The sequence below is a fragment of the Pavona decussata genome, unplaced genomic scaffold (genome assembly GCF_977016875.1).
Source record: "Pavona decussata unplaced genomic scaffold, jaPavDecu1.1 SCAFFOLD_72, whole genome shotgun sequence".
In the NCBI taxonomy this organism is placed as follows: Eukaryota; Metazoa; Cnidaria; class Anthozoa; order Scleractinia; family Agariciidae; genus Pavona; species Pavona decussata.
Window position 1 is genome coordinate 355,449 of NW_028145491.1, and position 13,016 is coordinate 368,464.

At 38.7% G+C, this 13,016-nt stretch overlaps 1 protein-coding gene and 1 long non-coding RNA gene across 2 annotated transcripts in view; one reads left to right on the forward strand and one right to left on the reverse strand.

The window, feature by feature from the left end:
• Positions 1 to 13,016, reverse strand: part of LOC146476769 (uncharacterized) — a 178,435-nt gene that overhangs the window by 95,672 nt on the left and 69,747 nt on the right. The gene's annotated exons all lie outside the window — the stretch shown is intronic.
• Positions 1 to 13,016, forward strand: part of LOC146476771 (macrophage mannose receptor 1-like) — a 98,734-nt gene that overhangs the window by 78,240 nt on the left and 7,478 nt on the right. The gene's annotated exons all lie outside the window — the stretch shown is intronic.

Sequence of the window (13,016 nt, forward strand, 5' to 3'; positions counted from 1 at the left end):
CATTAAAACAGATTATGACAACTTTGTGGTCTAGATCCTGGTGCGTCCTCAATAAACGTATGTTGTTAGGAATGCCCCGGGACTCGGCAAATGATCAAAAGTCCCTACCGCGGGGAGACTTGTTGCTAAGCGCTTCAAATCAGGATGCATGACCTTCGGCAAGTACTCCACGAAAATAAGTTTAAATGCAAATACCAGTTCCTCTTCTAAGCGACCGTTTCGACTCAACTAGGAAATGTGAATCGCCGATGAATCGATGACTAGGTTTAAGATTTAAAATGAAAAAAAAAACGACAACAATACTGAGTACTGATTGCTACATTACTTGCAAAAAATTTCGGACGTTAATATTTCGGACGTTTTATTTCGGACACTATTTTTGTCCGAAATTAAAATTGTCCGAAATTTTTGCAAGTAATGTATGTTATAAAAGCTTTCATCCTTTAGTTCTAGTATACTATAGTTATTGTATCATGAAAGTTGTATCATGCCCGCTTTCCGCAGATGAAGTCTGTTTTAGCTGCTTTAGTTGCGATAATCGGTGATATTAAATTTCTCAGAAACTGTCAAGTGTTGAAGTGTGACTGATACATCGCACTCGTTTCTCAAAAACCGGGAGACTCGTATTGCTTATTCCATCAACACTTTCTGTTGTCTTCTATTTTACCTGGCATTTAACTCGGTCATTTGAAATGACCGATATCTCTGTAACTATGGCTTGCGGGTTCTCATGAGAAATCCGGTAAAATTCAAATGCTTAACTTCGGTAACGCGTTGACAAATTACTCGCCACTCAAATTCTACCAACTTCGAGAATCTCTTATTTGGATAGTTTTTATCTGATTCTAAGTCACCTCAAACTTTCTCGATACGTTTATTGCCCCAAGAGAGGAAAAATGATTTGCACGTAATAAAATTCAAAAGATAAACATGTGTGTTTACTGGTGTTTATTAACTTTTCCTAACATCGTTTTCTCCAAAAGGCGGCGGTTTATGGTAAAAGAAAATAGTTCTAAGAAATCATTATCATCCCCTTAACACGAATAACGAAACTGAAGTTTGGGACCTACAAAATCAGAAGCGCTTTCAACCTTGATTTCAGGTGCATTTTATCCGTAATATTGGACAAAGAAACATGTCACGCACATTGTCACGCACACTTTAGCTACAAATTCTACAAGTTTGGATATAAACACTTACAATACATTTGTTTGATAGATATACCTAAATGTAAAACGCTATGACTGTTTATTTTCTCGGTTTTTTCATCGCGTAGCTTTTTAAAATTTTGCTAAACTTCTGAGTAAAACACTGGACGGTTCAACTAATTTTCATTCAAAAGGCACGACCTTTCAATTTCAGCGGCTCGGGTTTCACATGATTTCATTTCATTTGCTCAAGTATGCAAGTTGATTTCATTTAAACGTTTTCCAGTCACAAACTCACAATTGTGACCAAAGTGACCGAAGAACCACCAGTACTAAATAAGTAAACCATTCAAGTACGTACAGCTTTTGTAGAGAACCTCTACTGAACTTAGCTTATTATAGCATATCCATATGGGGATTGCCTCGTCATCGAGGCCTCGTCTCAGTTCTTTATTGTTTTAAAAACAATTAGATGTTTTCATGGTTTAATACTGAGATTGTGCACACCGCAATGTCAACAAAGTGATCTCATTTTGAATAGGCCTGTACAGCTCTTACAAATGCTTAGAAAAAACGTCATGTCTCAAAGTACACTCGAGTGCCCGCCCAGGAGTGACCACGACTAACCTCGAATGACTACAGACTAAACACGAGTTTAAATGCTTCAAAACATTACACTGAATTCTTCATTCCATCTTTTTTTTCAATGTTTCTGGAGACTTAAATAGGCAAATTCGACATTAAAGACAAGAGTGGGGAGGGAGTACGGATGGGGGGGGGGGGGGGAGAGCAAAATTTAGCGCTTTCCGTCCACCGTACAATACGTCAGACTGGCACTAAAACAACACTATTAAATATGACCTAAAAACATAAAAGTTTAATACTGTGACAAAAGTAATCTTTCTTCAGCTTAAAATAGGATTTTTCCTTTCTCTTGAAAAACGGGTTGTCAAAACTTGGTTGCCATGGTGACATTAATGTCACGGAACACTAACCAACCCGGCACAGCTAGTTATTTCCAGGTAAATTTTTCAAAAAAATTTCCTAGTCTCAAAGGCGCTTGCACAAATATCAGAGAGATTTAATAAGCATCGCGTATACGTGAAACACGAACGGCAAAAATGACCACGTGACCACGATTTTCCCGCCATTTTTTGCCGAATGAAAATTTTAAAAACTGCAAAAGCCGTGAACGAAGATCCTGCTTGCTTGTACGTTGGATCTCACAGGAGATCTAATCAGCCAAACTTGAAAAATAGACGATGAGAAGTCCAAAGACTACTGCAAAGCTGACACAACGTAATATATTTTAAAACAATATTTCGGCTGGCCAAACCAGCCTTCTTCAGGTTTAGATGTTACTAAATTATATAAATGAAATTACAATATATATCATGGAGGATGTTGCAATACATGGGAGCAGCGGAAATGACGTTTACAAGGTGGTACCAAAGGATGAGGAAATAAGTAAAATAAAATAAAAAAAATTACAATTCATCACGTCTATTCAAACCGTGGGGTTCCAAGGTCCCCGCTAAATCTATAAGAAAAGATTCTCTGGCTTTTCTGATTGAATCACGTGAGGAGTGGATAACTTCAAGTGGTATTAGTTGCATGTCAGTGTGGCAGTGGTTAGGTTGAGAAAGAAAATGTTCAGAAACAGTGGTTGGTTTGGATGAAATGTTAGTTTTGTCAACTGGGCGTCTATGTTCGTTGAATCTGTCTTTGAGACGTCGCTTAGTTTCACCTATGTATTGTAAATGGCAGCGGTTACATTGTACCATGTAGATTAAATTTTTGGTGTTACAGGTTATGTGTGAAGTGATGTTACGGGTTTCGCCTGTTGAAGAAAATGTGTAATGTTTAAGACCGTTAGTAATGTAAGGACAAGTGGCGCAATTTTGTCCACAGCGGAAAGATCCTGGTGGTGAATTAGTGCTGTTAGGAGCGGTGACAGTCGGTAGCTGTGCTATAACTAAAATGTCGCGAAGGTTGGAAGTGCGTCTGTAAGCGACGATAGGTGGGTGTTTAAAAACGTCCCTGCAACGGTCGGAGGAAAGTAATATGTTAAAATGTTTGCGTAATATATTAGAGAGGTGAGGAAGTGCTGGGTTATATGTAACGACAAAAGGTATGCGGTTAATAGAGTCGTTACGGTTAGTTTGCAGAGCGTCAGTGCGAGAAATATTAGCAGCTCGTAGGAATTGTGAGTCCAGGAAGGTGTTATGATATCCTCGTGCGAGGAGATAAGCTTTTAATTCATTAATGCGGATTTGAAATGTAGCGTTAGTAGTTGCTGATTAAATGTGAAGTTATTCATGGTCAGTATTATGCGTAAAAGGTCACAAAGTGTCTCAGTAGGAATGTGTTTGTCCGTACGAGTTTCAAGGAAATGACGGCAAGCATCAATTCCTTCGTTGTCTGGAATGTTGGTGTACAATGATGAAACGTCGAGAGTGACAAGCATTTAATCAGCAACACTATCTTCAGGTCCATGGTACTGCCATGGGTACTAAGATGGCTCCTTCATTTGCTAACCTTTTTCTCGGCATTTTCGAAATTAACGCTCTCTCTAATGCTCCTTTCCATGTCCATACCTGGTGGAGGTTCCTTGATGATATTTTTATGATTTGGACTGAAGGTCTAGATCATCTTAAAATATTCATCGATTACCTCAATAATATTCATCCCACTATTAAGTTCACTAGCAGTCACTCATTATCTAACGTTCCTTTTCTCGACGTAATGGTATCTCTACATAACGGCACTATACAAACTGACCTATACACTAAACCTACAGATAAACACCAACATCTTCTTAATTCATCATGCCATCCTCAACATACTAAAACATCTATTCCATTTAGCTTAGCTCTTCGCATCCGCCGTATCTGTTCTACTAACGCTACATTTCAAATCCGCATTAATGAATTAAAAGCTTATCTCCTCGCACGAAGATATCATAACACCTTCCTGGACTCACAATTCCTACGAGCTGCTAATATTTCTCGCACTGACGCTCTGCAAACTAACCGTAACGACTCTATTAACCGCATACCTTTTGTCGTTACATATAACCCAGCACTTCCTCACCTCTCTAATATATTACGCAAACATTTTAACATATTACTTTCCTCCGACCGTTGCAGGGACGTTTTTAAACACCCACCTATCGTCGCTTACAGACGCACTTCCAACCTTCGCGATATTTTAGTTAAAGCACAGCTACCGACTGTCACCGCTCCTAACAGCACTAATTCACCACCAGGATCTTTCCGCTGTGGACAAAATTGCGCCACTTGTCCTTACATTACTAACGGTCTTAAACATTACACATTTTCTTCAACAGGCGAAACCCGTAACATCACTTCACACATAACCTGTAACACCAAAAATTTAATCTACATGGTACAATGTAACCGCTGCCATTTACAATACATAGGTGAAACTAAGCGACGTCTCAAAGACAGATTCAACGAACATAGACGCCCAGTTGACAAAACTAACATTTCATCCAAACCAACCACTGTTTCTGAACATTTTCTTTCTCAACCTAACCACTGCCACACTAACATGCAACTAATACCACTTGAAGTTATCCACTCCTCACGTGATTCAATCAGAAAAGCCAGAGAATCTTTTCTTATAGATTTAGCGGGGACCTTGGAACCCCACGGTTTGAATAGACGTGATGAATTGTAATTTTTTTTATTTTATTTTACTTATTTCCTCATCCTTTGGTACCACCTTGTAAACGTCATTTCCGCTGCTCCCATGTATTGCAACATCCTCCATGATATATATTGTAATTTCATTTATATAATTTAGTAACATCTAAACCTGAAGAAGGCTGGTTTGGCCAGCCGAAATATTGTTTTAAAATATATTACGTTGTGTCAGCTTTGCAGTAGTCTTTGGACTTTTCATCGTCTATTTTTTGCCGGTTGCCGGTTGCTGTTTCTACGTGAAGACAGGCTATTTCGCGTTTGCCGTCTACGTGAGAACTACGTAAGTATTTCTTCCTATATTTCTTTTCATATTGTTGAAAACAAGTAGCCCAATAATTTTTCCGCGAAATCATACTAGGGTAAATTAAGTTTCATGTTTAAAAATTGTTCATAACTCACTCCTTACCCACAGGCGGATACAGGAATTTTGGATAGAGGGGGGGGGGGGGGAGGGTCCAAACTTTGATTCAGATATACTATTGGAACTTTTTTGCGGTAAAGTACTTATCCCCTACACAACCGAGGCCCCCCGTCAGCATATCTTACACACTCCATAAGTTTTCCCAGTAGTGGGAAATTTGGTGTGCGCTGTTTCCAAAAGTATTGACTTTCCTTTAACTCAGAAAGAAGTGTGGACGGTGTAGGTTAGTCGTGTTGCCAAAATTGTAGCTTTTTATCATTATTATTATTATTATTATTATTATTATTATTATTATTATTATTGTTATCATTATTATTATTATTATTTTTATTATTATTATTATTATTATTATTATTATTATTTATTATTATTATTATTATTATTATTTATTTTTTCCCGTTTTTCAGGCTAGCGGAGGCAAGCACGGAGCGCAAGTCACGAGCGATGAGAGAGGCCAGTCCCGTCGTGCGTCACTCGCGCTTCGCGCTCGCCTCGTGCCTGCCTCCGCTCGCCTGAAAGAAACGCAAAAAAATACACCTGTTCTGCAGGCTACTTTTCTGCTAAATTACGAAGATGTCATGCTTCACCACGGCAGATGGAACTGGTTGAAAAAAAGCAAAGAAGAGCACTGTTAACCCCGGTCCGGGCAATACTGCTTTGCGAGCAGAGGCGAGCAGACCACCAGAGGGTACCCCTCCCCCAAAATTACATTTCAGGTATCAGGTATCAGGTATCAGGTATCAGGGATTGTGGACGCACGTGTTTTTCGTCATGGAAGTGCAGCAGACTACAAGGTCATATGGGAGGAACAAGACAGCCCTAGTTCATCATCAAAGTGCGACAAACTCATTATTCATTTAGTCGGACTTACATCCTCTGGTGAAGACCAATTGGTCGCTCTAGCAGTCTTTAGCACAACCGGAAGAATTCAAGTTTAGGATAAGAAATTCGAGGAATGGACCAAATTTGAGTTTCCCGTGCTCCTCAACATTGTAAACTCACTTTCCGATCTCCAACCTCTTACTTCTCTCCCTCGTTATAATGATTTTTCTCTATTTGGATCGTCACTTCACAATTTCTTTACAAATTTTATTCACTTTGTTGGAGATGGAGACATTCCCGCTTCAAACAACGGGGAAAATGATGATAATGGCTCAGCCACCCGAAATAGAACATTGACAGAATTAACGGAAGATCTGGAACCACTCACGGTTTCACCCAACCGCTTAAAAACAATTGCATCCATGAGAGACACCCTTGGACAACTAGAAGTGGATTTTACTCATCATCAAATTGTTAGCTCTAGAGATCTCGAGAATATCAAGGACAAAATCGCTAAACAAGATCACTTAATCAAAGTACAAAAGCAAACACTCGATGATCGATACTCTGATCTATCTTCCCAAATTAAATCACTCCAAGAAATGATTTCTCAACAATGAAAAGTTATTAGGACACTGCAAGATGAAAATCAATCTCTGCACAAAAAAACTCAGCAAATCACAAAAACAAATCAAGTGTTGCAAGAATCGGAAAATACTGTAAAGGCGGAAATAAATTTTCTTAAAGAGCAAGTAACAGCGCTTTGGCAAAACACCAGACATACATCGGATGAGATCAATCAGCCAGACACACCATCCGCTTCATCTGTGCCAAGCATCACTTCCGAAAAAAGACCTGGAACCCCAACACCTTCGACGACGGAAACAAGTTCTCCGTCAATAACGCCGAATATCCCTACAGAGAACAGATTTATACCACTTCAAGATCATGGTGAATCTGATAACACATCAAACAGTCGACAGGATATTGATGCGGTAAACAACACTGCTACCACTTCACCAAAAACCAATCCTCCTAACCAGCGCGGCAATGGTATCCCAACTCAACCACCTAGCTTCCCTGCTGTGGTCGACAAATGTTTTTCTTTGCGACTCAAATGGAAAGTTTGTCGACAAGAAAAGGCTTTTCCCTTCTGGCCAGGACTTTACTTTTTTCAGATGTCCCACAACCACTCACGCTCGCACAATTCTACAAGACGAAATCAATAAAGAACCGGAGCACCCAAAACTAATTCTCATCCACAGTGGAACAAATGATCTAACGCCGACCACACCAATAGACGACTTCATCTCTGAAATCTCCGTCTTTATTACACAAGTATCCACAATGTTTCCAAAAAGTAAAATTATCTATTCTACTCTTCTACCTCGAGCAGATATCTCCTTGCACAATCTGTCAAAAATAAACGCGAAACTTTTTGACAGCTGTTCTACATTACCAAACGTCCACATGTTGAGTCATGAAAATATCTTCTCCAAAGGACTAGATGTCTTACATGACAACAAACACCTTAAGAAAAGGCACCTTGGCTTGTTTGCCGCGAACCTCGTAGCAGCAATTCGTGGCCGAGCTCAACAACCACCTCGTTCTGTTCCAAGCCAACCGAATCGCTCTTCGTCCTCACCCTCGCGTTCACTTTATCCAAAGACGGAGGAAATCCATGCATTCCCAACCAATCCGGTTGGAAACGGCCTGAACAAATTCTACCTAAACGCAGAGACACATCATCCACCACCATCGTTTCGCCAGCCCTATACAAGTTCCCTGGAAGGTTATTCTTCCTACAGTAATGCTGTAAAATATGGTCCCCTCAGCGGAACCAACAGACCGACCTACCACACTCCGCAGCAGCAGTCAAAATTAGTTCATGCACAGAATGGTCCGCCTGCAAAAGCGAATGAGCATCTAGTGCCCAACTCTTCATCTCTCCCTTACAATGATCAGTCTGGTGATAGCAAGATCTCTGGAGTGGAAGTACCCAAGGAACTGGTATCGTTACTGCGTTTAATTAAGACTCTACTCTAATGCCTTATAAACTAATATAGACTTTCCTTTGCCTCTAAGTGACATAGCGGGGCTATTTACCGGGATATCCGGTGAATTTGCTCTATTTTCTCTTTTCGGATACCGATATGCCGGAATCAAATCAATCTAATAAGCTCTCCTTTTTTGCCTGGAATATCAATGGTCTGTTTTCAAAGACATTAGGCGACAAATTACGAAATAGTGACTTTTTAAGTATGATCAAAAATTCTGATTTCACAATTCTTTCCGAAACTTGGAAAAAAGGGAATATTGAAGTTGAAGGCTTCAAGGTTGTGACTACAAATGCCGTAAAAACAGGAAACTGTGGTCGCCACTCGGGGGGCCTAGCTTTGCTTTATAAGCCAAAGTTTCATGATTGGATCTCAGTGGAAAAACAATCGACGAATTTTTTATGGTTTAAAATTCTGAAGAAATTCACGAAAACTGATAACGACATCTATGTGTGTGGCGCCTATATTCCACCGTACAATTCCATTTACTTCTCTCCTGAACTATTTGAAGAACTTGAAAATGACATCGAAAAATTCTCCTCACACGGATCAATTCTCCTCATGGGAGATTTCAACTCAAGAACAGGTAAATACCCAGACAATGTTTGTCAAGATGGCAACTCGATTATAGTAAATGATCAATCTAAATCTTCACAATACGCCTTTCAGCGAAATAGCTTTGATAACGATTTAAATAACCACGGGAAAAAGCTTTTAGAAATCTGTCGGAGTGCAGATCTAAGAATTCTGAATGGTCGAATATCTGGTGATTCATTAGGAAGACCCACATTTCATGGAAAATTAGGAGTCAGTGTTATTGACTATGCAGTATGTGATCAAAATTTATTCCCCCATGTGGCGAAATTCATTGTTAGAGAGCCGTCAAGTTTATCAGATCACAGTTCAATAATGGCATAGCTTAATATTGGCACAAATGATAATCACTTAGCCACAACAAATACCAACGATAGACTAACTCGTTTACCCAAACAATTTATTTGGGAAAGTAATTCACCACAAAAATTTAGAGCCGCGCTACAATCAAGAGATATACAGAGATTGATACACGATTTTCTTATTGACAGTGGGCCAGACAGAAACATCAACACCTCCCTCGATGCAGTAGAAAATAATATTTTAACAACTGCAAAACGCTGTTTAAAAATTAAGGTCATTAAAAAACGACATGTTAGACTGCCTGCTAACAAAAAATGGTTTGATAAAGATTGTCGTCTTGAACGACACGAGTTACGTAAACTTGCTAATCTAAAGCATAGAGACCCCCTTAATATCACGCTTAGGGAAAAGTATCACACCGTCTTAAACCAGTACAAAAGCCTCCTGAGAGAGAAGAGGAAAGAATACTATCATGCAAAGATTTCGGAACTTGAAAAAACAGTAGATAACTCAAACAGCCGAAGCTTTTGGAATTGTTTAAAATCGATGGACGATTCTGTTCAGGAACGTAATAACCCCCCGATATCGGAAGAAAGTTGGATGTCACACTTCGAATCGCTACACTCTAACGAACCCCTTAATTCGCACCAAGAAGCGACTCGCAGTGCGTTACATAGACTAGAAAATGCGACTCATCCCAACTCCTTGGACTACCTTATATCTGAACTTGAAATACGAAAAGCGGCAAAAAAGTTAAAAAACAAGAAATCTCCGTATTCAGATAGAATCAAAAATGAAATGATCAAATCTAGCTTAAACGAGTTAATGCCAGTCTATTTACAGCTATTTAACAAGGCCTTTAGCTCAGGTACAATGCCTCAAAATTGGTGCGATGGTCTTATTACACCCATTTTTAAAACTGGATCTAAAACTGATCTCTCAAATTATCGTGGAATCTGTATTTCTAGTTGTCTTGGTAAATTATTTTGCTCAATTCTCAATCAAAGACTCCTGGAACACGTTCAGTCGCATAACATTCTTCATAAATCTCAAATTGGTTTTTTAGCAAAAAACCGAACAGCAGACCATGTCTTTACACTACGAACACTAGTAGATAAATATGTCAAATCTCACCAAACAAAAATATACGCATGTTTTGTGGACTTTAGAAAAGCGTTTGATTCTGTCTGGCACGATGGGCTTATGTACAAGTTGTTACAAATCAATGACGGAGGAAGCTTTTATAAAATTATCAAAAGTTTATACTCGAATTCTACGTGTTGTGTTAGAATTGGAAATAGTCAAACGCGATCTTTTCAATACAGTAGAGGTGTGCGTCAAGGCTGCATTTTAAGTCCTCTGCTCTTTAATCTATATATGTTAATGATTTAGCCTTTTCGTTCAACAATATTTTGTCTGACCCGTTTATACTACCAAATGGCACCAAACTCAGCTCATTATTTTATGCAGATGACTTAATTATATTGTCACGATCAAAATTGGGATTACAAAATTGCCTTAACAGTTTATCATCATTTTGCAACTCATGGATGCTAAATATAAACCCTAAGAAAACCAAGATAATGATTTTTCAAAAAAACACAAAAAAATGCGATTATACCTTTCACATAGGCGATGAATTAATAGATATAGTACAAGACTACACTTACTTAGGAACTCGTATTTCGTCTTCCGGAAATTTCACGCTTTCGCTTGAACATCTTCGACAAAAAGCTCTTCATGCTTTCTTTAGTCTAAAGGCCCGTTTACACGTTAAAAGAGAAGGAACGGCTCGGTTAGAAACAAGTACCGGTTCCAGACGAAATCTCCCGTTTACACGTACAAATTCTGTAATGTACCTAACAGAAAAAGGCACGGTATTTGAGAGCCCATTGGAACGGGTACTAGCTGTTTACACGTTGTTTTCTTCGAGACCGGTAACGATAGAGCCCGCAATAATAAAAACAAAACTGCTTCGATTAGTTGTTCATATGCGCTTACATATACAATACACTGTGCGTATCTCCGACTATCATATGATTTAAAAGCACTTTTCTGGTTTCTTCTGAAGAAGAGAACACGAAATTCACGTTTGACAGCGCGAGTGATTCTTCAAAGAAATGCTTCTGAGAGAATGTACCGAATTAGGAGAAAAACAAGGCTTACGGTTCTCCTATTAACAGCCCTTGTATCGCATTTCACAGTCGGACGGAGCTTGTGGCAAATTCCAAGAACAAGCGCTTGGTTTGATCTTGCATACAGCACTTACACGGACGGTCAATGGTATGCTAAACAACTGACGTGGAGCACTACGGGCTCAGAAAAAACGTAACAGAACGGTACCGAAAAAAGGGCGAGCGTTTACACGTTTTAAAGAAAACAAAAATGTGGGTACGGAACCGTTTTTTATCGGTTCCGTTCCGAAAGGGGTCCATAGCCGCCTATGGACCTTTTTAGGAACGGAACGGATAACACTAGAACGGGTCAAGTACCGTTTACACGTCAAATTTTGTCGGAGCCGTTCGTCTTTTTATCCGAGCCGTTCCAATTTTTTCGGTCGTGTAAACGGCCCTTAAGACGACACACTGATTTTAGTACACTGAAACCTTCACTTGCATGTAAAATTTTTGACACAATGATTCAGCCAATTCTAACCTACAATAGTGAAGTGTGGGGTGCCTTTGTTAAATCAGATTTTAAGTCGTGGGAAGGCTCCAGAATTGAAAAAACACATTTACATTTCTGTAAACGCTATTTAGAAGTACATAATAAGTCATCCAACGTTGCATGTAGAGCTGAACTTGGCAGATTTCCTCTAATCGTTGACATAAATAAAAAGATACTTAATTACGTACACTACCTCCAAGGAAAGGATGAACATTCTATAGCAAAACAATCCCTAAGAATATCTGTTGACCTTCATTATAGCGGTCAAACTAGCTTTTACTCCAGTCTCATGAAGATGAGTGAATACTATAATTTCCCCAACTTTAATTATAACACATTGAATGAAAATAACATCAAACAATATATAGATCTTATGAAAAAGAAATATATCTCTTATTGGCACCAAACCCTTCAACACTCACAAAAACTCAGCTTTTATTACACAATCAAAAAACTTTTGGCCCCTCTGCTTACCTAGACCTCACAAGGAAAAACGCTTCTAGGAAGGCATTAGTGAAACTAAGGATAAGCAGCCACAAGCTTTTGATTGAAACAGGAAGATACGACAACATACCCCGTAATGAAAGGGTGTGTAATGTTTGCAACCGTAAAACCATTGAAGACGAAATTCATTTTTTATTAGATTGCCCAAGTTACTCTTCTTTAAGAGGTATGTTCTTTTCTAAAATAGAACCTAGCCTTCCATTTACACGACTATTAGTAAAAGAAACTTTACTATTGCATATAATGAACTCAACAGACTATTTTATAAACACTCAATTAATTTCATTTGTTTCCTCGTGCTTCGAATTGAGAGATAAACTTCTCTCCGGAATGATTACTTCTACTGTATGAAAAGTTTAAAATAAGCAAAGACTTCAGTTACTTTATTTTATTTTATTTTATTTTAAGTTATCTTAAGAATTAGTTAACGAATCAATAATTAGCTACGAATAGCTTTTGCAATACTTAATTTGTTATAGTCATGCAAATAAAGATTGTTGTTGTTGTTGTTCTAAATATACCTAGAATTTTGTTTAATGGCAAAATGATTTTTTTTAAAAAAATCGACTAATTGAATAGTGATATGCTATCCTGTCGATGCAAGAATTTTAGTGTCAAACAAGTAGTAATAAAACAAACAAACAAAACCACTGGTCTTATAGGGGGGTCCGGATCCCCTGGACCCTCCCCCTGGATCTGCCACTGTTACCGCACTTTTCTTGATGAAGTGACCACAGCGAGTCGCAAAACAGCTTCATTAGACGAGTAAGCT